At 41.4% G+C, this 24,282-nt stretch overlaps 1 protein-coding gene and 1 pseudogene across 2 annotated transcripts in view; one reads left to right on the forward strand and one right to left on the reverse strand.

Moving 5' to 3' along the window:
- The window catches only part of LOC139029197 (arginyl-tRNA--protein transferase 1-like), a 196,177-nt pseudogene extending 174,687 nt beyond the window's left edge, over window positions 1-21,490 (reverse strand).
- Window positions 291-24,282, forward strand: part of LOC111978625 (gamma-crystallin S-1-like) — a 28,924-nt gene continuing 4,932 nt past the window's right edge. The window contains exon 1 of one of the 2 annotated variants that reach the window (XM_024008800.2): window positions 291-371. The gene's annotated coding sequence lies outside the window, so the exon portion shown is untranslated. The remainder of the gene's footprint in view (window positions 372-24,282) is intronic. The other variant, XM_024008799.2, reaches the window with a different exon arrangement.

Here is a 24,282-nt window from a genome sequence, read left to right on the forward strand (position 1 = left end):
CACCCAGAAATGATTTGATATAAAAACAGCTCCATTGGGCCTTTTAACTTAGGAGATGGAAGCTCCTCAGCCTTGGGGAGTTTCCAATCGAATGAAGTAGATTTTGGCTATAGCGGGTGGGTGATCTTGACCATTGTTTGTTTGTGTATGGTGTGGGCGTTGGATGGTTTGGACGGGGCTGCAGATTTAGATGGGAAAAAGCAGTGCTCAGCTCCCCAGCATGTAAATAGCTGCTCCACATCAGAGTACTGGCAGAGGGGTGTGTTGCTGACAGCAGAGAGAGCACATTATAACCACAGGAGCAGCTCCTACAGAGAAAAACATACAGACCAGGCTGATGCGTCTGTAGATCTCCTACAGACAGGAGTAAGGTAAGGAAATTGATCTTCTTGTAGACTGTAAGCATTTAGCTTATGTCTGTAATTTTGCTACACAACGTTCCAGTAGATTGTTCTAAAACCATTATTTGGACAATAGTAACCTATGCACTATGTTGATTCCTGCTATGAAGGTATCTGCCTGTCCCGGTTTCGCTGTAGGCTGCTGACTCTTACACCCTCTACCCACTGTGTGCACGGAGGATGGAGAGATGCATTCTAAGAAACACAAGCATATGACCGTTGCTCAAAATGCTATTGTAGGAAAAATAGAGTTTTCAAAGCATGTTGTTCTAATGTTGTTGTAGTTACAGACAGTCACAGGTTTCTGTGAGTATATAATGTATTTATCGCCTCTTAATATTGAGTTAATGGTACCAATTTACAATCAGAGTAGGCTGTGTAGTATGGTGGATGKCCCTGCAGAGTGGAGCCGAGGTCGCCTAGCACTGTAAAGTTTGAGGAACATTAGCCTAAATTTACTGACAGATTAATAAATTAGGCGTCAGAAGTGGCACAGCAGTCAAAGGCACTGCATCGCAGTACTAGAGGCGTAACTACAGACCCGGGTAGGATCCCAGGCTGTGTTGCAGCCGGCCGCGACCGGGAGACCCATGAAGCAGTGCACAATTGGACCAGCATCGTCCGGGTTAGGGGAGGGTTTGGCCAGCCGGGATGTCCTTGTCCAAACAAGCTCTAGGGACTACTTGTTGCAGGCCAGGCGCATGCACGCTGACGTCGGTCGCCAGTTGGACAGTGTTTCCTCTTACACATTGGTGCGGCTGGCTTCTGGGTTAAGCGAGCAGTGTTTAAAGAAGCAGTGCGACCTCCGCCTCCGCCAGAAGCAGTGCGACCTCCGCCTCTCCCGAGTCCGTACGGGAGTTGCAGCGATGGGACAAGACTAACTGCCAATTGGATATCACGAAAAAGGGGTAAGAAAAATCTATAAAATATTTTTTAAATTATCCCCGAACTGAGACGTTCTCGAGAGGTGGTCTGAGTTCAGTTCGCTTGAATTCCTCAGTCCGGTTCCCGTTTTTAGGGTAATGTAAACACAAAGCTCCCCAGGTTTGCTTGTCATTATTCTCGCACGACACACTAGACTCGTCTGAAGTCAGTCCAGCCGATCTGCCAACTTTTGTCTGTAGTGTCGAACAGTTTGGGCTGCACACTAATATGACCCATTAATGGAAAGGTGAGACTCACGAACACATGCATGTTTTGACTCCCACAGCCCTCAAGACTCGTCTGAAGGTCCCCCGGTACCAGTTGAAAAAACTTTATAGAAGTATACTGTATATGGAGACAGTTTAGTGCCAAAAGTAAGGGGTTAAATACATATAAAAAAATACATATATAATGTTTCCTGCTCTTTCTTATATCACTCAGAGAAAGGACAGACACTTCAGAAAAAACTTATGTTTTTGGGACTATCTGTTCCATGTACTGAATCTGTTATTCAATGCGTTTGTATGGGCTAATAGCAGAAAGGCCAATATTTTTTCCCCCCCTTCAAATTATATACATATATTTTTTTTTTGATACTTCAAGGTGTCTTAAAATTCTAAATCAAATAGCTAAATGATCCTTGGTATGACCTCTTTAAAACAATTCCACATTGCTTAGTAGAACACCCCCCACCCCACCCCCGGCCCGGGTTAGACAGGGCTTAGACTCTTTTGGGTTAAAGGGGCAGTAGCCTACATTGGGTGTACAATTTTAAATTACAGCATTATTTAATCTTCAGTTATTKTTCTGGTATTTATTCTGTTACCAATAATATTTACATGTTAATGGTATATTCTGATTACATTTATTGTCTCATCTTAACAAAATGCAGTCTATTAGCTTCCAAAATGTAAGTACATTTACAGTTGAGTCATTTAGCAGACACGCTTATCCAGTCGGAAGTTCACATACAGCTTAGCCAAAAACATTTAAACTCAGTTTTTCACTGACATTTAATCCTAGTAAAAATTCCCTGTCTTAGGTCAGTAAGGATCACCACTTTATTTTAAGAATGTGAAATGTCAGAAAAATAGTAGAGAGAATGATTGATTTATTTCAGCTTTGATTTCTTTCATCACATTCCCAGTGGGTCATTCCCAGAGGTTTACATACACTCAATTAGTATTTGGTAGCATTGCCTTTAAATGGTTTATCTTGGGTCAAACGTTTCGGGTAGCCTTTCACAAGCTTCCCATAATAAGTTGGGTGAATTTTGGCCCATTCCTCCTGACAGAGCTGGTGTAACTGAGTCAGGTTTGTAGGCCTTCTTGCTCGCACACGCCTTTTCAGTTCTTCCCACACATTTTCTATGGGATTGAGGTCAGGGCTTTGTGATGGCCACTCCAATACCTTAACTTTGTTGTCCTTAAGCCATTTTGCCACAACTTTGGAAGTCTGCTTGAGGTCATTGTCCATTTGGAAGACCAATTGCGACCAAGCTTTAACTTCCTGACTGATGTCTTGAGATGTTGCTTCAATATAGCCACATCATTTGCCTTTCCTCATGATACCATCTATTTTGTGAAGTGCACCAGTCCCACCCCCACAACATGAAGCTGCCACCCCCGTGCTTCACGGTTGGGATAGTGTTCTTCAGCTTGCAAGCCTCCCCCTTTTCCATACAAACATAATGATGGTCATTATGGCCAAACAGTTCTATTTTTGTTTCATCAGACCAGAGGACATTTCTCCAAAAAGTACGATGCAGTTGCAAACCGTAGTCTGTCTTTTTTATGACGGTTTAGGAGCAGTGGCTTCTTCCTTGCTGAGCGGCCTTGCAGGTTATGTCGATATAGGACTAGTTTTACTGTGGATATAGATACTTTTGTACCTGTTTCCTCCAGCATCTTCACAGGGTCCTTTGCTGTTGTTCTGGGATTGATTTGCACTTTTCACACCAAAGTATGTTCATTTCTAGGAGACAGAAAGTGTCTCCTTCCTGAGCGGTATGATGGCTGCGTGGTCCCATGGTGTTTATACTTGCGTACTGTTGTTTGTACAGATGAATGTGGTACCTTCAGGCATTTGGAAATTGGTTCAAGGATGAACCAGATTTATGGAGGTCTACAATTTATTTTCTGAGGTCTTGGCTGATCTTTTTTGATTTTCCATTTTCTGGAATTTTCCAAGCTGTTTAACGGCACAGTCAATTTAGTGTATGTAAACTTCTGACCCACTGGAATTGTGATACAGTGAATTATAAGTTAAATAATCTGTCTGTAAACAATTGTTGGAAAAATGACTTGTGTCATGCAAAAAGTAGATGACCTAACCGACTTGCCAAAACTATAGTTTGTTAACAAGAAATGTGTGGAGTGGTTGAAAAACAAGTTTTAATGACTCCAACCTAAGTGTATGTAAACTTCCGACTTGTATATATAGCTGTCCAATAACATGTTCTGATGCAATGGCTTGTCCTGCACTTCGTAAAAACCCAGAGGGAATTGAGTGAATGTTGGAGAAAGATCTTGGTTCCTTTCTAAACATAGCAATGTGACTGCAAAGAGGACTCCAACCTTAAAGGTGAAGTGAACTGAGTCCTCATTCAAAGGCAAGGGTAGTGTGAATACAAAGAGAACCGAGTTATTTTGCCTTTTTAAAATTGTTATTTTACCTCAGTTCACTTGAGAGGACTGAGATCGGTTCTTTTAGAGGACTATACAAAATATTCACATTGTTATTGTGCACCTGTATCCGAATCCCACGTTTTTTAAACTTTTTAACAGTACTAAGCATGTTTGTAGGACTTAACATTTTGAAATCGAAATGTATCTAATGAAGGTACTTTACAATTTGTGACCAACTGGCTCAAATCGTTCTTATGTAGCAATATTTGAAATTGTGTTTTTTACATTGGATAAAAGTAGAGACTCAGGGCTACAAAACGGTATATCATACACTGCATTTTTAAAACCTCTACGGACCCCCCATCCCGGATCCGGGATCATCCTTATCAAAAAAGCTGACTAGCATAGCCTAGCCTAGCGCCACAGGGATATCATATAATATAATTTCATGAAATCACAAGTCCAATACAGCAAATGAAAGATAAACATCTTGTGAATCCAGCCAACATTTCCGATTTTTAAAATGTTTTACAGCGAAAACACAATATATATTTATGGTAGCTCACCACAATAGCCAAACACACAACGCCATGTTTCCACCGCAAAGGTAGCTTTCACAAAACCCACAAATAGAGATAAAATTAATCACTAACCTTTGAACAACTTCATCAGATGACAGTCTTATAACATCATGTTATACAATACATTTATGTTTTGTTCGAAAATGTGCATATTTATAGCTACAAATCCTGGTTTTACATTGTGAATACGGCGCCATAATGCACCAAATTGTCCGGAGAAATTTTGGACAGTCACGTAATCTAACCAAAAAACTCATCATAAACTGTTAGATTTAAAAAAATWACTTTAGTACAAAGTACAGCATGCAATATTGTGAGACAGCGCCCAGCAATTCTCCGCCATGTTGGAGCCAACATATACCACAAAAATACGAAATAACATCATAAATATTCTCTTACCTTTGATGATCTTCCATCAGAATGTAGTGCAAGGAGTCCTATTTCCACAATAAATCGTTGTTTTGTTTTAGAATGTCCATTTCTTCTGTCGAATTAGCAACTTTGGCTAGCATTGTGGAGGGCACATGTCCATCAACTCTTGGCGCATGGAACGGAAAATTCCAAAAGTCACAATAAACGTCGAATAAACTGGTCAAACTCGGTTGAAAATCCATCTTTATGATGTTTTTCTCATATGTATCCAATAAAGTCAGAGACGGAGCATTTCGTCGTGTATACCTAATGCATTTCAGAAGACAATGTCGTGTTCCCTTGTGCGCAGCTGAATACTGCCAAAAGGGCGGACCTGTCACTCCAAAAGCTCTCATTCGGTCTCACATCAAGCTAGACACCCCATTCAACATTCTACTGCCTGTTGACATCTAGTGGAAGGCGTATGAAGTGCATACAGATCCATAAATATAAGGCAATTGAATAGGCAAGCCCTGACACAGAGCCCCATTTTCAGAATTTTCACTTCCTGTTTGGAAGTTTGCTGCCAAATGAGTTCTGTTTTACTCACAGATATAATTCAAACAGTTTTAGAAACTTCAGAGTGTTTTCTATCCAATAGTAATAATAATATGCATATTGTATGATCTAGAACAGAGTATGAGGCCGTTTAATTTGGGCACGATTTTTTCCCAAAGTGAAAACAGCGCCCCCTATTTCCAAGAGGTTATTAAGGAACAATGGGAAAGTAATTCTGCTTTGAAAGTTGACAAACTTGTAAACTCACTTTTGAGGAAATGGCCTTTGAATGTTTTGGTACCTAGTGAAGAGCTCTTCTTTGTCTACACCCATTCCGCATCATTCACACCCTCTTAAGTTTTAGCCCCTGTCACGTTCCTGACCTATTTCGGTTAGTTTGTTGTATGTGTTAGTTGGTCAGGACGTGAGTTTGGGTGGGCATTCTATGTTGTGTGTTTCTATGTTGGTTTAGGGTTGCCTGGTATGGCTCTTAATTAGAGGCAGGTGTTTTGCGTTCCTCTAATTAAGAGTCATATTTAGGTAGGTTGTTTCACTGTGTTCGTTGTGGGTGGTTGTCTCCTGTGTCTGTGTATATGTTTGCACCATACGGGACTGTTTGCGGTTTGTTCATTTTATGTAGTCTGTTCCTGTTCGTTTCGTTCTTCACGTTATATGTAAGTTCGTCGTTCAGGTCTGTCTGCATCGTTTATTTGTTTTTGTTAGTTTATTCAAGTTTAGTTTGTTTTTTCGTCGTGTTCAATAAATTCATCATGTCATTTCACTACGCTGCGCCTTGGTTCAATCACTACTCCTCCTCTTCGGATGAAGAGGAGGAGGAAAACCGTTACAGCCCCACCCATCTCATTTCGCTCTCAGCGCGTTCAGAGTGCACACTTGACGCTTTGGCTGATGATTTGTTTACCTCTGGATAACATGAAAACAGCCTAACCAGCTCTGCTGGCAACAATTTCATTACGCTTTTTTTGCCGACGTTTACTGACACCAGCTATATTCAATGGCTGTTTTGCGTTTGTAAATTCATCAGTTATTTGACACTCTGGCATACTCAGACTGAATTTACAAACTCACCCAAAATGGTTACTAGTATAGTGGAGTCTTTTGTTAAACCTTTCACATGTACCATCACACAGGTGTGATCATTCTACAGTGATCCCTGTAGCGTACGATCACACCGGTGTTATATAGAATGGCCAGTTTCGATTGATGCAACAATCAGCATTTGAGCTGGCCACACTTTTTTCAGAAAWTTTTTGCACAAACACAGTCCTTACAAAGTTATGTCCAGAATGTGAGCAGTTTATTTTTGGATGCAATGTTCAGAAATTCACAGAAATATCTACAGCATAACACAATCATCCAAACCGGAAAAATGTAGGCTACATTTGTCCTAGCGCTAACTGAGGAAAGATTGATGTAAAACAAGTGGTCATATTTGTATAACTCTCGCTGACAAACTACAATATGAATTAGCTAATAGAAATGACTATTTAAAATGAATCACATCATGGGTGAGCTCACCATTGATCGAAATAATTAAGTAAAACACTCTAGAAATCGAAAGTAATCCGATGATAGGTAGTTTTTTTCCCTCACAGAAACCATTTTTGGTCCAACAAAACGATTACGTGAAACCCAGAATTCATTGTATGTCAACAAACATGCCTCCACACACAGCTGGAATTAGCTTAGCTCATCATAATCAGTACAACCTTAAAAAAAGTATTTTACACAAATAATATGTGCCCATTACAATCTATGCAAGAATCAGAATGCATGATTGTCACCGGTAATTGAAAATGTGAATAAAACAGTAAATATATAAATAATTACCACACAAAACATTTTCTGATAGTGATTTATTGACACAAGTAGCGRGTGCTGGCAGTCAATCACGTAACCTCTCACTCCCACTCTGAGCCATTCAGTTTTGTTGTTTATGTATGTAGCTATTGAGATAAGCTGTTGCATTAGCAATGTCTTTCAAAAGGAGACAACTCACAAATGTGGAAATTCTGGAGATTATTTTAAAATTCTAGTATGAAAGACAGGAATCAGATTCTGAGAGTGACAGTGAGGAGCTGCCCCTCAACCTCGTAGCCATTGAGAACCCTGAATCTGAGGACCCTTGTCCACTGACGAAGTCCCAGGTCCCTTTGAAGATGCTGATGGAGGCAGACCGACAGTGGATGAAGTAAAGGAGTTCTGTGGTAGCCGGAAGGCTGCCAGCCATTTCACCCCTCCTGGCCCTGCTGTTTGCTTTGATGAGTCCCAGTCTGGAGTGCAACGCCCCTTGCCATTTCCAACTGAGGCAGAGGGCTTCAAGTTGTTTTTGACCGAGGAGCTGGTGGGAGACATAGTAGAGGAGACCAATCGCTATGCCTTGAAGCTACAGGAGAAGAGAGAGCCAGGAGTGGGGGCAAAACTCGCTAAATGGGTGACAACCATAATTAGTGAAATGTATACCTTCCTGCTGACAGTCCATCTCACGGGGATAGTAAAGAAGAACTCCTTAAGAGAATACTGGAGCACAGATCCTATGTTTGCAACTCCCTTCTTTGCCACCCTCGTTTCCCAAGACTGCTTCCTAGTTCTGCTGCGATGCCTGCATTTCGTCAACAATGCTACTGCCATCCTAAATTACCTGTTATATAAAATAAGAAATGTTCTTATCAGCCTGACATCAGCATTTGGTCTGGTCTCTGTGCCATACAAGGACCTATGCATTGATGAGTCCCTGATGTTATGGAAAGATAGGCGGCTGGCATTCCATCAATATATTCCCTCCAAAAGGCACAAGTTCTTTGTCATGTGCGACATGAAGACAGGATTTGTTCAGGACATTATAGTTTACACAGGGTCCACCACTGACATCCAAAATGCAGAGAGGGGAGGTGGAGTTCAAGGAGAACGGTCAACAGCTGGCAGTAAAGTGGCATGACAAACGAGACGTCCATGTCCTCTCCACTGTCCATACAGCAACTATGTCAGCCACAGGGAAGGTGGACCACCTGACAGGAGAGAGAAAAATCAAACCAGACTGTGTGCTTGACTATAACCTCAAAATGGGGGCAGTGGATAAGGCGGACATGATAAACAGCTTTAGGAAAACACTAGGAAAACTAGGAAAACAACCAAGTGGTATAACAAGATATTTTTCCATCTGATCGACAATGCTGCCCTCAACGGCCACATAGTTCACCGCCAACTAACATGTAAGATGATTACTGAACAAGGTATTTTTGTAATTGGATGTACAATTCACATACAAATCCATTATGCAATTATACTGACAATATCTCACACACCTACCCACTGCCGCATCATCCTCCCCACTCCCTCATCCTCCCCACTCCCTCATCCTACCCACTCCCTCATAGGTAAAGTCATTACCTACCAAAAGTACAGAGAGAACCTCATGAGAGCTGCTGCGGACAATCCCCTACGCCTCACTGCATGGCATTTTCCCTGCAAAATCCCTCAAACTGCTGCTCAAGGTATTCACACACGAAGGCACTGCAAAGTCTGCCTGTCTGGCACCAGGAGAAGTAAGGAGAGGAGGTTGACAAAGTACATGTGTTTAGCTTGTGATACACCTCTATGTGTTTCACCATGCTTTGAGGAGTATCATATGCTCAAGCACTATTGAGCACATCTGCAGCAATTAGTGACCGACGGACCTGACAGGTTACTTTAGAGGTGGGGGTGGAAATGCAGTTGTTGTTCAGTCACTGCATGAATATTAAATATGGGTTATGCATATTCCGTTTTTTTTCCATCTAGTAAAACAAGTTGTTGTTTAACCAACCACCAACAATAGACGACTATTGCATATTGGCCTATGTGTTTTCTTGCTGTGTTTTCATCCAGTAAAACTGTTGTGTACACTAGCATACAAAAGCTGGCCTCAATCTTCAGCTCTAAAGATGTCCAGCTCCAGCTCCAGTTYTGATATTGGCAAGTACTGTTTGTGGTTTCTGAAAGTACAGAATAAAGAGGAATTATTAATTAGAATACAATAAGGATAAAGCAATAAAACAATATTACAGAGAAGTAACATAATAAACACTGCTATAGAAATAGTATATTGCATTGACAAAATCACAAATTTGAGTTATAACAGTAAGAAACTAACTTTTGAGATCCACAAGGGGGCAAGGCAGGGCAGAACAGAGCTATGCTAAATAGACCAAATAAACAAACCATGGTCATATTTTTTATTTATTTAACTTGGCAAGTAATTTAACAACAAATTATTATTTACAATGACGGCCTACACCGGCCAAACTCTGACAACACTGGGCCAATTGTGCGTCGCCCTATGGGACTCACAGCCGGTTGTGATACAGCCTGGTTTCGAACCAGGGTGTCTGCAGTGACACCTCTAGCACTGCGATGGAGTGCTAGCTTCAAAATACAACACAAGCTAATACTTCTCTGATGCAATTAGCATTGTTTTACAGAGCTAATAGAAGAATGTAGCACATAAGCACAATTGAATATAACACCATAAAGATTATGAAATGAGTAACGTTACCTCACGTGTCCGCGGTTATAAGGAATATACACAAATATATTATGCTCCATGCATACAGTAAGCCACAATAGAACACTTTGATAGAAACACACATTTCCAAAGTTATTATTAGTAACTAAAACAACAATGACTGCGATGCGGGCAACAGATGGAAAATGTTAACACCTCCCGTCAGATCCTGTTCTGACGGGAGATGCGCAAATGTCTGCAGACTTGAACTGCACAAACAATTGGGAAGTGTTTGGGGAATTAATTGTCCGCAAAAGCAAAAATGACTATATTTATGTGGTTGAATGAGGAGGCAGAACACTCCTCAAATCAAACTGTTCTTGGACAATACAAACTTGTTAGAAAATCATTTGAAATTTGAAGTTGAAACAGCCTATAAACAGAATAAATTACTTGGTTTGAGGGCAGCGCGAATTAAATGTACTGTTGTGTAACAATCACATTCTGGAATGGAGAGAACGCTGGGGCGACCGTCAGAGATATTTGGAACTCACGCATGAAAAGGTTAAGACATGTAGCTAGCTAGCTAGGTAAACAATGAACCTAGCTAGGTAAACAACTTGTAAGGTCATACACATCACGTAACTTCCGCTAGCGTGCCAGCTAACATTAGGCTCTATCTAACCAAGCAAACGGCTCTGGGATACGAATAATATCATACACGTAACGTTAGCTAGGGAGCCAGCCAGCTAACGTCAGCTAGCTAGCTAACAGTACTCTTTAACTTAAGAAATGTAACTAGCTAGCTAGGTAAAAAATGAACCTAGCTAGGTAAACAATGTGTAAGATCATACATGTCACGTAATGTTAGCTAGCGAGCCAGCCAGCTAACGTTAGCTAGTTAAACAACAATGAACATAGTGCCAACTCATGACGTTACTACGCCTTGAATGAATCTGCTGGTAGTGGTAGCTAACCAACCAGGTTCAATGTTAGCTAGTTAACATTAAGCTCTAACTAGCAAAGCAAATGGCTCTGAGATATGAATAATATCATACACGTAACGTTAGCTAGCGAGCCAGCCAGCTAACATAAGCTAACAGTACACTTTAGCTTGAAATGAAACCACTTTCTGTCAAAATTAGAAACGTGTAATATCTGAAAATGTAGCTAGCTAGACTATCTTGCCCATATCCATCATCATGCATGATGGATGCGTCTCCCTGTCACGGGTGACATGCCATGGTTTCCCTTAGTTTGAAGATGTAATCAGGTGTTTTCTGGTGTTTTCTCCATCTCTTTAGCTATCATACTCTAATTCCACTGTTTATCAAAACTCGATCCTCCAGAAAGTAGAGGTGTACACGATACATTAAAAAAGCCGTGTTCGACAGGATTACCAACACAGACTGACCAGCTCAAATAGACAGGAGCCTGCTACATGGCAGACCAATCCAAACTCATCTCTCGGCATGTCCAGCCCACTCATTATCTCAGCCAATTATGGCTAGTGGGAAGGTTGCTGACTTTCTGTGGCTTAACCAACTAGGCTCTAATTTAACAATTGTATTCATATTTACAGATGGCATACAAGTACACATTTGGATTTTAAAAAATACGTTTACGTACAAATGGCTCTCCTGTGAAGTAGTGACCCGCAACATACGAACAGGTTAATGTCGGACCATGGTGGGTGGGTGTGGTTCGAGGGAGAGAGAGAATCACTGTCTATATTATGTCAGTGTGTTTCTGTATTTATATGACTTTATGCTACTTAAAGAAAAGTGTGTGTGGCTGGGGAGGCAGGACAGGGTGAGTGCTATTGATTTTATGAAGTGTTAACTGCTGGAGTGGGAGTATCTGTCTTCCACAGGAACAGCTGTGTCAGTTTTTTCTTTACCACGGCTGCCTGCTCTGTCCTCGTAACTCTTTGTGTGTGTAAGGTAGAATACCTATCTGCATGTATTTGTGTATGACTGCTAGAGAGAGGGGGTGGATGGTCTAGAGACGTGTATCTGTATGTGAGAGAGGGAAAGTATGAATGATAGAGTAGAGGCTTTGTGTGTGTGCCTGTTAGAGGAGGTGCATGATTTACAGAGGTGTGTGTGTGTGTGTGTAAATGTGTCCATGATAGAGAACACGTAAATGATGGAGTGCGTGGTTGAATGTTTCCATAACGGTGTGAACAGGACAGGCTGATCATGGGACGAGTACATGTGTTTGTGGATCAGTCAAACAGTGTTCAATTTGAACATAGACCAGACCATGGGCCTGGACTGCTCTGTGACCGCTTTATCTTGCCCTGACCATGTTTAGTTTATACTCATTTGGAGGGGAACCATTTGATCTGCTCTCTGTTTATATCTCCTCCTCGGAAACGTTCACTCTCTTCAAAGTCACCTTGAAAGACTAACAGGAAACTAAGAGAATGTGAGGATATACAGGGGAAGGAGGTAATACTCTCTCGTCATCAACTAGACACTTCATATCCTCTGTCTGTCTCTGTCTGTCCCTGTGTGTGTGTAATCTAGGAGCACTCATTCGAATTGAGAATATCAATGCATTTGAATTGGGAATATTAATGCTTCTTTGTTGCATTCATTGTTAATACTCTGCTGTCAATCTCGCTTTAATGATGCATAATTGAATCCGATTGGCTCATCCATAATCAACACAGTACCTTGGTGTCTACTGTCTAGACACTATCACTCAACCCACCCAATAGCATTAGCACCCAGAAAACTGCAAATTAACCGTGATTGAGGGATTTTATCTATATACTATTTTAGGGCCTGATTCAAAGTTAAGGGTGAGCTACTCAGACCTTTCGCTTAATCATTCATTGATGTCGATATGCTCTATCATTCATACGTTCCCGCTCTGACACACGTCTTGTGTAAGAATTGGAGGTAAACATGCAGATCTCAAGTCAGAATCACACCCATATAGACACTGACAGGAGTGTACTGTATGTGGAGACATTAGTTAGTGTAGGTCTACATTAAAGGCTGAGGATCGTTTCCTCCAGTGTCACACCGTAGCAAAACGTTTTGCAACTGAAAACGAAAACAAGCTTTCTGATTGGACTAGTTCAGGTAGTCCCTCCTTGTTTCAGTCAGTTTTTTTCAGTTTGTTCATTTTTGGTGTCTAGTGAATATGTTCCTGGCACTTCTTGGCTCAGTGTTGCCTTGTCCTGATTGGTTTCCGTGGTCGCCACTATGACGTTCACAGAGCGAGAGAGAAAAAGCAAGAGTGTTTTCGGTGGCGGGTGGCAACAGGACAGGCAGGAAATGGCCCTCGTTTCCTTATTGCTCCAAACAGGACGTGGGCGTGTAAACTGTTGACATGGGATGCCCAGAGCACTGGAGGGGCTGGCAGGAGGGGAGGGGAAGGGATGGAGTTACTGGAGCTGCATTGTGTAATATATGTGTGTCTGTGTGTGCGTGCGTCAACAGAGTAGTGTGTCTTTTTATTTATGTCCCCTGTCATTTAACTGTAGTTGCTACTGTCACGGCCCCTCTGCATTGCAGGGGCGGTTCCTCCTGCAGACAGAGGAGGGTCGTTAGTGATTGGAGCCACCTGGGCTCAGGGTATAAAACTGCTTCACTAATTATCTCTCTCTCTCTCTCTCTGCTCCTCCAGGTATGATCCTGTTTTGTTTGTTCCTTTGTAGTTTGCATAGTTTTCACTCAGTCATATTCACACACAGATTCACGCATCCATGCACTTTACATACACCTTACATTATGATACTTCCACACCTCATTCCTTTTTCTTTGTTTAAAGTTAATAGTTCGGTTTATAATAAAGAACATTTTTAATTGGCCTATACCTGTTGTTCGTGTCCCCTCATTTTTGTCACAGGCTATGAGCCGGCCTGTGACAAGTGGGGGCTCATCATGGATAGTAGTTAACTTGGGTTAGTTTAGTTCAGATTGCCCAAAAATTGTTTGAGGGGATGTTTTGGTTAGGCCAATATTGTTGAAGAGAGCGTTGAGAGCCATGTGTTCTTTTGGTTCAGTTAGCTTGGTAACTAAGCAATTCACTCTGTGTTTTTCTGGGTTTTGTTCAGGTGGGAGTCCTCTCCTGTTCAGGCTTATCAGCGAGTGTCAATAGGAGGCTCGTGGTGTTTTTGTTATAGGTGGCAGTGAACGTGGGTAGAGCATCCCTTTCCCTTTTCCCCTACATTGGCTCGGGAGCACCTCCGTGGTTATGGGGGGGCTGCCAGTTTCTGGTTGTCTTTTCCACTCCACTGGTTTTGTGTGCATAAAACCTCACCACATGTGACTGCACGAAGACCAGGGCCAGTTAGTTAGTTGTTTTTGGAGGATAGTGGGGTGTGGCTCCTGTCCTTGAACCCAGACTGACAGCAGGTGAGTTGTGTGTTTTTTGGAGCATTTGTAATAATTGTATTGGTTGAGGAAAATGTCTTCCATTTTGAGTAGTTTTGTTCACGCTCCTTCAGACGTAGCCTTAGAGTTGTGTACTAAGGAGCAGTTAATTGAAATTGCTGAACATTATCAGATTGAGATTGTTGATAAAAAAATTAGAGACTGGGGAATGGGTGTTTTTGGCGGTCAGTCTGCTAGTAGTGAGGGTGAAAGTTTTCAGTCTAGCCCTTCATTAACTTTTGATCAGCAGAGAGAGCTGTTGCAAATGCAGTTAGAGCGATTGAGAAATGCTAATAGACCAGAAYGACTACCACAGTTTGATGTTTCACAGAATCTTTGTTTGTTGCCTAAATTTGATGAGTCAGATCCAGACACATACTTTGCTTTATTTGAGCGTATTACAGAAACTAGAGCTTGGTCAGATTTGGACATGACTATGTTGTTGCAATGTGTACTTACAGGTAAAGCATGTGAGGCTTTTGCAGCACTGAGTGTAGCTGACAGTAAAGTTAAATGAGCAGTTCTGAAGGTCTACGAGCTTGTGCCAGAGGCATATGGTCAAAGTTAGATTCACAAACCTATTCTGAGTTTGTTCGTGATTTGACTTCTGCATTTAATCGTTGGTGTACAGCTTCTGAAGTTAGTACTTTTGAGGGTCTGTCTATTTTGATTGTGTTAGAACAGTTCAAAAATTCTGTGTCTGACCAGGTTGCTACATACACGAATGAACGTAAAGTTATGTCTCCAAGTGATGCAGCAATCCTTGCAGATGAGTACAGGCTAACACATAAAAGCCATTTTGAGTCAAACAGTGACATGTACCATAAAAATAACTTTACTCCTAGGAATAGTAGGTCACCTTTTTTTTGGAGCTTCTTTCCAAAGGCCTCAGCAGAAGTTTGGGTCTGGAGGACTTAAAGCACCGGTTAATGCTAATACCTGTCGCTACTGTTTAGTACAAGGACATTGGAAGAAAAATTGTCCTCTGCTTAGATCAAAACAGTCAGGTCAAGTTAAACCTGCTGTGATGGCAGCTCCTGTTATAGCCTCTGACCACCCAGGTGAGCTGTTTCAGCCACTAGTTGAGTTTGATTCTCAGTCTTCCCACTGTGATTTTTCAGCCTTTATTTCAGATGGTGTAGTGTCCCTGGTAGATGGCAACCAAAATGTTTCAATCAAGATCTTAAGAGACACTGGAGCTTTATATTATTTTATTCTGGAATCTGTTTTGCCYTTCTCTAAAGAGTCTGATACTGGCAGTTGTGTAATGGTATGTGGTATGGGTTTAGTTCCATTCTCTTGTCCTTTACATGAAGTTACCCTAAAATGTGGTCTTGTAGAGGGTGATGTAAATGTTGGGGTTAGACCCCAGTTGCCAGTAGAGGGAGTCCACATGATTTTGGGGAATGACTTGGCAGGTAGTAAGGCATGGGCAGATGGCAAACTAAACATCTGTAAGAAGCAACCTTCAGTGTCCCCTGCAAGGGAATCTCCGGATCAAAACTGTGTCTCCTGAGGTATTTCCAGTTTGTGCGGTTACCCGCGCAGCCTCTCGTAAGGAGATTGAGAGTAAGCCAGAAAGTCTTGAGTTGCCAGTCAAACTCCAGACAGAACAGTTGACTAGTTCTAGAGATTCATTGATGGCTGAGCAAAAGGCCGATACTACCTTGGCTGATCTGTTTGATAAAGTTGTTCCTGATTCAGTGGTGAGGAATAGTGCTCAGTGTTATTTTCTTCTTGATGGGCTGTTGGTCAGGAAATGGGTTCCACACTATGATCAGTGTCTAGGAGAACCAGTCTTTCAAATAGTTGTACCTACTACTTTGCGAAATAAAGTGTTGCAAACTTCACATGGTGATGTGGCAGGTCATATGGGTGTTCGTAAAACTTATGATCGCATACTTCGTTATTTTTTTCTGGCCATGTTTAATCAGTTTATTAAAACTTGTGATACGTGTCAGCGCACAAGCAAGCCAAATAAGGTTCTAAAGCCTGCACCTTTGTATCCAATACCAGCCGTAAGGCAACCTTTTGAGCATCTTATTATCGATTGTGTTGGGCCATTACCAAGGTCCAAGTCAGGTCATAGCTACTTATTAACTGTTATGTGTCAAGSAACRAGATATCCGGCAGCTWTTTCCTTGCGTACCATAACTTCAAAATCAGTAGTTAAAGCGTTAACTKAATTTATTTCAACATTTGGGATTCCAAAAACCATCCAGTCAGATCAAGGGTCTAACTTTACCTCCCATTTATTTGCTCAGGTTCTCAAACAGCTTAAAYTRAAACACAACAAGTCTACTGRGTTCCATGCCCAGAGCCAGGGAGCTTTGGAACGTTTTCATCAAACWTTAAAATCRTTGCTTCGTGCATACTGTACAGAACTGTCTGCAGATTGGGAGGAGGGGTTACCTTGGCTGTTACTAGCTGCTCGTGAAGTAGTGCAGGAAAGCACAGGGTTTAGSCCAAATMACTTAGTGTTTGGTCATAAGGTGCGTGGGCCTTTAGCAGTGTTGCAGGATGGTTATTTGCCTGAGGAACCACCTCGGAACCTTATTGACTATGTAAATGGTTTTAGGTTGAAGTTGTATAGGGCTGGTGAACTAGCAAAAAAAACTAAAATGTTCTCAACGGAAAATGAAACTGAAATATGACGTACAGGCTGAGCTGCGTGAGTTTAGTCCCGGTGATCGTGTACTTGCTCTTCTGCCTCTTGTAAGTTCACCTTTTCAGGCAAAATACTGTGGTCCTTTCACTGTGTTGCGTAAAGTGTCAGATTTGAACTATCCTATTAAAACCCCTAGTCATAGGAAGTCCTCTAAATTATGCCATGTGAACCTGTTAAAATGTTATCACTCCTGTGATCTAAGCAAAGTTGAAGGTACTCCAGCGGTGAGGTCAGCGTTGACTGCTGCTCCGGTCACTGCATCTTGTGGCTTTAATTTGGTGGAGGGGGGAGAAGAGGAAGTTAAAGTTTCGGATGAGGTCTTACAAGGTCGGTTGAAAAACTCCCAGACTTTGCAAAACCTTGGGGTTTTGGTAGATCATTTAGACTCTGAGAAACTTGATGAATTGGTAGCTGCAAATGTAGGAAAATACTATGCATGCATACAAGGAACAGACATTTTTCATGAAGAGCTTAATTGAAACCTGCAACAATAGAAAGTCCATCGTCTCTCAGACAAAAGGCTATATTATTGAACATTGACTCCTGTAATGTAGCAGTCAATGTAATATGTAATTTTCAAACCGCGCACTGATGCAAGCGGTTACATTGACAGAGGTGAACATCTCTGTAAGAAACTTAATGGGGGAATCTAAAGATACAACAACTAGCATAGGTTGCTAATATGACTAGGATTGTGCCTTTGGCTTCAGGACAACAAAGTTAATGAAAACCAATAGAACAGGATAAAATAATTGCCTCCGCATTTCTATGGTAGGATTTTGGCTAGGCTACTTTGAAGCAAGGTAAGACATGCCTCATAATATGAATTAAAATGCCTAGGTTTCAAACAATGAATTATGTTTCCACAGTGCATACTGCCTCCAGCTCATATTGCAAAGTGGTGGGTAATGTGCTGATAAGCCTGCCTACCTTGCCTATGCACTCGAATGGTGAATAGAGCCACGCGCAAATTGAGAAATAAAAAATCATACAATGTGATTTTCTGGATTTTTGTTTTAGATTACGTCTCTCACAGTTGAAGTGTACCTATGATAAAAATTACAGACCTCTACATGCTTCGTAAGTAGGAAAACCTGCAAAATCGGCAGTGTATCAAATACTTGTTCTCCCCACTGTATATACACACACACCTGTTCTGAAAGGCCCTAGAGTCTGCAACACCACTAAGCAAGAGGCACCACCAAGCAAGCGGCACTATGAAGACCAGGAAGCTCTCCAAACAGGTCAGGGACAAAGTTGTGGAGAAGTACAGATCACGGTTGGGTTATAAAAAAATATCAGAAACTTTGAACATCCCAAGGAGCACCGTTAAAACCATTATTAAAAAAATGGAAAGAATATGGCACCACAACAAACCTGCCAAGAGTGGGCCGGCCACCAAAACTCACAGACCAGGCAAGGAGGGCATTAGACAGCGAGGCAACAAAGAGACCAAAGATAACCCTGAAGGAGCTGCGAAGCTCCACAGCGGAGATTGGAGTATCTGTCCATAGGACCACTTTAAGCCGTACACTCCACAGAGCTGGGCTTTACGGAAGTGTCCAGAAAAAAATAAGCAAACATGTTTGGTGTTCGCCAAAAGGCATGTGGGAGACTCCCCAAAAATATGGAAGAAGTTACTCTGGTCAGATGAGACAAATTTAGCTTTTTGACTATCAAGGAAAATGCTATGTTTGGTGCAAACCCAACACCTCTCCCAGAGACTGGGGAACTGGTCAGAATTGAAAGAATGATGGATGATGCTAAATACAGGGAAATTCTTGAGGGAAATCTGTTTCAGTCTTCCAGAGATTTGAGACTGGGACGGAGGTTCACCTTCCAGCAGGACAATGACCCTAAGCATACTGTTAAAGCAACACTTGAGTGGTTTAAGGGGAAACACTTAAATGTCTTGGAATGGCCTAGTCAAAGCCCAGACCTCAATCCAATTGAGAATCTGTGGTATGACTTAAAGATTGCTGTACACCAGCGGAACCCATCCAACTTGAAGGAGCTGGAGCTGTATTGCCTTGAAGAATGGGCAACAATCCCTGTGGCTAGATGTGCCAAGCTTAGAGAGACATACCCCAAGAGACTTGGAGCTGTAATTGCTGCAAAAGGTGGCTCTACAAAGTATTGACTTGAGGGGGGTTGAATAGTTATGCATGCTCAAGTTCTGGTTTTTGTCTTATTTCTTGTTTGCTTCACAATAAAAAATATTTTGCATCTTCAAAGTMGTAGACATGTTGTGTAAATCAAATGATACAACCCCCCCAAAAATCTATTTTAATTCCAGGTTGTAAGGCAACGAAATAGGAAAAAAGCCAAGGGGGTGAATACTTTCGCAAGCCACTGTATGTTTTTGCTACCTTCACTTTAACAACCTCTACAGTCACAACCTCTTTACGTTACCTCCACCCCCCTGTACAGACACACACATTATAGTCATGCAAATCCATGGGTTACATGTGGTTAGTCCTGGTATGCATCTCAAATGGCACCCTATTTCCTATATAGTGCACTACTTTTGATCATAACYTTATGGGCCCTGGTCAAAAGTAGTGCACTAAGTAGGGAAAATGGTGCCATTTTAAATGCAGCCTGCTTCTTCCTTTGGGGAGCTCAATTCTAAATCCTCCCCATTTCCTCTCTAGCTGGACTTCCAGCGGGGGATTATTCTGAAAGGGGGAGGGAAGCATGGCATAACAGTCTTCCTCATGTCTAATGTATGCGTTACACTAAGCGGTGACATGAACAGGGCCCTTGAGTGAGCATTTCACTGTTTGTCTACACTGGTTGTTTATGAAGCATGTGGCACATTACATTTGATGTGATCAGATCTGCACCGCTCGGCCTCGTCTGTGTTTATGTTTGTGTTCTGGCCAGGCGTACTGTACCCTACTTTACCAGGCTTTCCTGGTTCACTGTGTATCCAATGGCTTATATGAACGAGGATATGGGCCTATTTTTACTGAGTGTGAGAGTGACTGTCAATATCCCAAATGGCACCCTACTCCCTATATAGTGCACTACTTTTGACAATAGCTATGGGCCCAATGAGCCCTGGTTAAAACTAGAGTACTACATAGGGAATAGGGTGCAATTTGGGACGTACACAGAAAGAGAAGAGAGAGGGTGGTCACAAGCTCAAATATGAGCAGTTGTTATACTTAACGCTTCCCTTGCCTGATCATTGTATATTATGTTGGTATTCATTCACTCTGAATATTATTAATTCAATACCGTTTCTCAATGTGGACTCTCTCAGGATATCCTCCAATTCAGTTGAGGCGAACTGAAAGCAGACCCTGTGATAGATGGGTGCCATTGAGCCTCATTCATGAGAATTACAGCAGAAAACATAAGCTCTATTCATAGGCATCCAACACAACACAGACAGACTCCATCATGGGTGACTGCTGCTACCTTCTGTTCAGCTGGTGAACTTCATTCATGAATTCATTCTTTCTAGAGAAATCTTCTATAGATGGGTTAGCTGACAACGTCAAAACAATGTGCGCGGTTTCATGTGGCAGAAGTCGGCGTGTTGTGATTCTGGATGGCCAGATTGCTAGCAAGAATAACAATTAACTGCCACGTGGGGAATCGTAAGTGGCTCGTTTCAGAGAGTTTCATTTTGTTCTTGATACCATGTCTTGTTTTGAGGCCTTTGGACTGATTTCATGTCAATGCTAATATGGCAAAACATTTGCTAGCTAACCAACAACTGTAACAATGTATTTGAGAGACAAGTGCTTATTGTCCAAATGTATTTACATTTTCAATAAACATTGGAGAAGAAATATAGCTTACATGTTAACAATCTAAGCCAACCCAGTCCGTTTTGCCCCATAGTTGTGCATGTGTCGGTGTTGTTGCTAAACAACCAACCTGTCTATATGCTTTCATGAAAATTACTGGTATGTTGTGTGTCCTAACATCTGTCCTGGCTATCCAAATTAGAAGACGAGAGGTAGATCCTAAGGAGTGGAGATGTGAGATACACTTTCCTTGGATAATAAAGCCTTCTTGTACATGGTATGCAAGGCTAATAAAACAGTGACCAAGCAGACTGGGATTGCAGCTTATTCAACCAAGCAAAGTAGACTGTGTCGTGTTCATTAGTCACCAAAAAGAAGAAAATGGACTGAAACGGAAGGATTACCTGGACTTTGAAACATTTTGCTACAGTGTACTGAACATGATCCTATTCTCCACACAGCTCACTCAGTGACCGCACTTCGAGCCCTCTAACTTCCTGCATTTGGACTCACCTGGTTTGGGGATTGTTTGTGGTCCTCTCTAGTTTGGGACAGACACTGGGTCTATTCTGGCTGTTTCAAACTTGGCTGATGTGGTGTCACCTTCCTCAGTCTGAACGGCTGTGATCACAGGACTCTCCACCTCAGAGTGACAGACTTAAGCATGGCCCAGCGGTCCTCCCTCCTCACACAGCAAGTCCATGGGCTTCCCTGAACAGCACATGGTCACAGTTAGTTAAACTGTACCACAGTGAATACGGTTACATGCAGACAATAATACGATTATTGTGGATAGTCAGATTAATATAATAGTTTATATGCTTTGCAAGAAGAACGATTTCCTTAATACTCATGCTTACATGGACACATCTGAAATCAGGCTCCCTATAATGGGACTTTGATAAATGCAGAAAATCGGCAATCAAAATAAAGGTTCTACCACCATGTTATTTTTGGGAAGCCTAGTTGATTCTGAGTTCAGACATATAAAGTCTGTATGTGAAAACAAATTCTAAACTCCATTGCGCTAAAGAGGGAGGCTCACTCAGATGGTGCTAGCACATGCGCAGATCAAATACACAGCTGGAAAACCGATTAAGGTGTTTACATGTCCTAATAATTCGAAAGATTAATCAGAAAACCAGGTGTTTTAAATTGGCATATGTTTACTTCGATTATGACAGCCTGCCTATTAAGATAAGCAGAGTAAGGTATTTACCTGACCAATGTCAAACTCGGCAGGGCTCTACGTGACATTTTTTTCAAGGAGCACATGTGCTCCCAAGTTGAAAATGTAGGAGCACACAGAAATTTAGGAGCACAATGACAAATATTAGCGGTATTGAAGCGGCAATCAGCAGTTGAATCAATAAAGCATTCTCCCAACACTGTTTCAGTAAAAGGTTTAGGGATGAGGCTGTTTGCTTACTTTTATAGATTTTTTTACAAACACTGGAAAAACAAGCTTATATTTTGGCTACTGATGGGGTACGACTGTTAAACTAAGCTTGTGGGGAATTTATAAATTATATTCAAGAATCAATGGGTTTATTAAGTCCAAAAAGTGATGTAGTAACTGCAAATTGCCCCTTTAATGACAATAATTGCCAACACTTACAAAACACAGGGTTCAGGAGCACCATAAAAAAAGAGATATAGCCTACATTGGGCCTATATGAATCCTAGCTACTGTACTTTTGAAGCACATCTCCTGAAGAATATCTAACTTTTCCTTTCTTTCTATGCCACCACGTGTTTGCATACAATTGAGCCTGCCGGACAGTGAAGAAATTCTTACAATTATTACCTAGGCAATTTTTTTTCTAGGTGAGATCCAGGTGAGATCTTTTTTTTCTAGGTGAGATCAACTTAAAATTAGGTCTCTAATCAATAGCCTAACTGTTATGTGCCTGGTTTTATAAATCATCCATATATCTATCTACAGAAATAAGACAGATCCTGCTTCTGTTTGAGTGTTTGGTTGATAGCCTACTGATTCCGTGAGCCTCACGCAACAATTTCACAAAAATAATCTGTTTTAAATATCTTTGCTATGCTGTAAAGACTTTACTTTTTTTCGTTAGACCAGCCTCACTGGTATTATTTAGAATGTGTTTAGCATTGTTTACACTGTTCCAAATTGTCCGAAAAATTATATTTATAGGGCCTCCCGAGTGGCGCAGCAGTCTAAGGCACTGCATCGCAGTGCTAGAGGCATTACTACAGACCCGGGCTGTTCATTCCGGGCTGTGCCACAACCGTCCATGGCCGGGAGTCCCATAGGACGGCGCACAATTGGCCCAGCATCGTCCGGGTTAGGGAAGGGTTTGGCCAGGGGGGCTTTACTCGGCTCAACGCGCCCTAGCAACTCCTTGTGGCAGGCCGGGTGCCTGCAGGCTGACCCCGGTCGCCAGTTGAACGGGGTTTTCTCCGACACATTGATTCGGAGGACTTATGGCTCTGGATCTCAGCCTTGTATAACCACCATCAAGCTGTAGGCCTGAGAGCATATCCTGTTTAGTCTTTATATCATAACTTATGTGAGTGTGTGTGTGTGTATATATATATACTACTGTATCAATCAATCATTTATTAGTTCATGTCATCACACAAGTAATTTATGATGTGAAATGCAATCAAGCATTTTAGTTTAAAAAAAAGAGACCATTGAATAATTAACGTAAACAATAAAATAAGCCTAAACTGTTCCATTTCGGAAATTGCATTCACGAATGCATGATTACACAAAAACAGACTGTGTGCTTAGAATTTATTTTGTCTTAATTACATTGTTCCAAAATGATTTTGTAATCTAACGGGACATGCGATGCATACATGTGTCACGTAAAGAAAGCAAGCGTTGAGGGAATGTTTCCTTAAACAAATTAGGGGATTTCGGTAACAACTTTTCAGTCAGAAATGTCTAATTATGTTGAAGCAACAGCAACACGGACAGCACTATACACACACACTTACGTTATGTGGTGGTCACTGCAGCAGGGAGGAGAAAGAGACAACAGGTGCTAGTCACACAGTCACTTGCTGTCTTTTTTCTTAACTCTTAAGGGATCGGACCCTTTTTTTCAATTTCTGCCTAAAATGACATACCCAAAGCTAACTGCCTGTAGCTCAGGACCTGAAGCGAGGATATGCATATTCTTGATACCATTTGAAAGGAAACACTTAAGTTTGTGGAAATGTGAAATTAATGTAGGAGAATAACACATTAGATCTGATAAAAGATAATAAAACATAAAAAACATGCGTTCTCTTTTTTTAAACTCTGAAATTCAAGAGAAAGGCCATGAATTTAGGTGCAATTTAGATTTTAGCCACCAGATGGTAGCAGTGTGTGTGCATAGTTTCAGGCGGATCCAGTGAAGCACATTACTGCACAACATTTTGAATCAAGTCTGCCCAAATGTGCCAAATTGGTCAATTGATATATCTTTAAGTGCATAACTATAGAGAACATTGGAAAAAAAATATATATATATATATATATATATTTACATT

Source organism: Salvelinus sp. IW2-2015, linkage group LG18, assembly GCF_002910315.2.
Source record: "Salvelinus sp. IW2-2015 linkage group LG18, ASM291031v2, whole genome shotgun sequence".
Classification (NCBI taxonomy): domain Eukaryota; kingdom Metazoa; phylum Chordata; class Actinopteri; order Salmoniformes; family Salmonidae; genus Salvelinus; species Salvelinus sp. IW2-2015.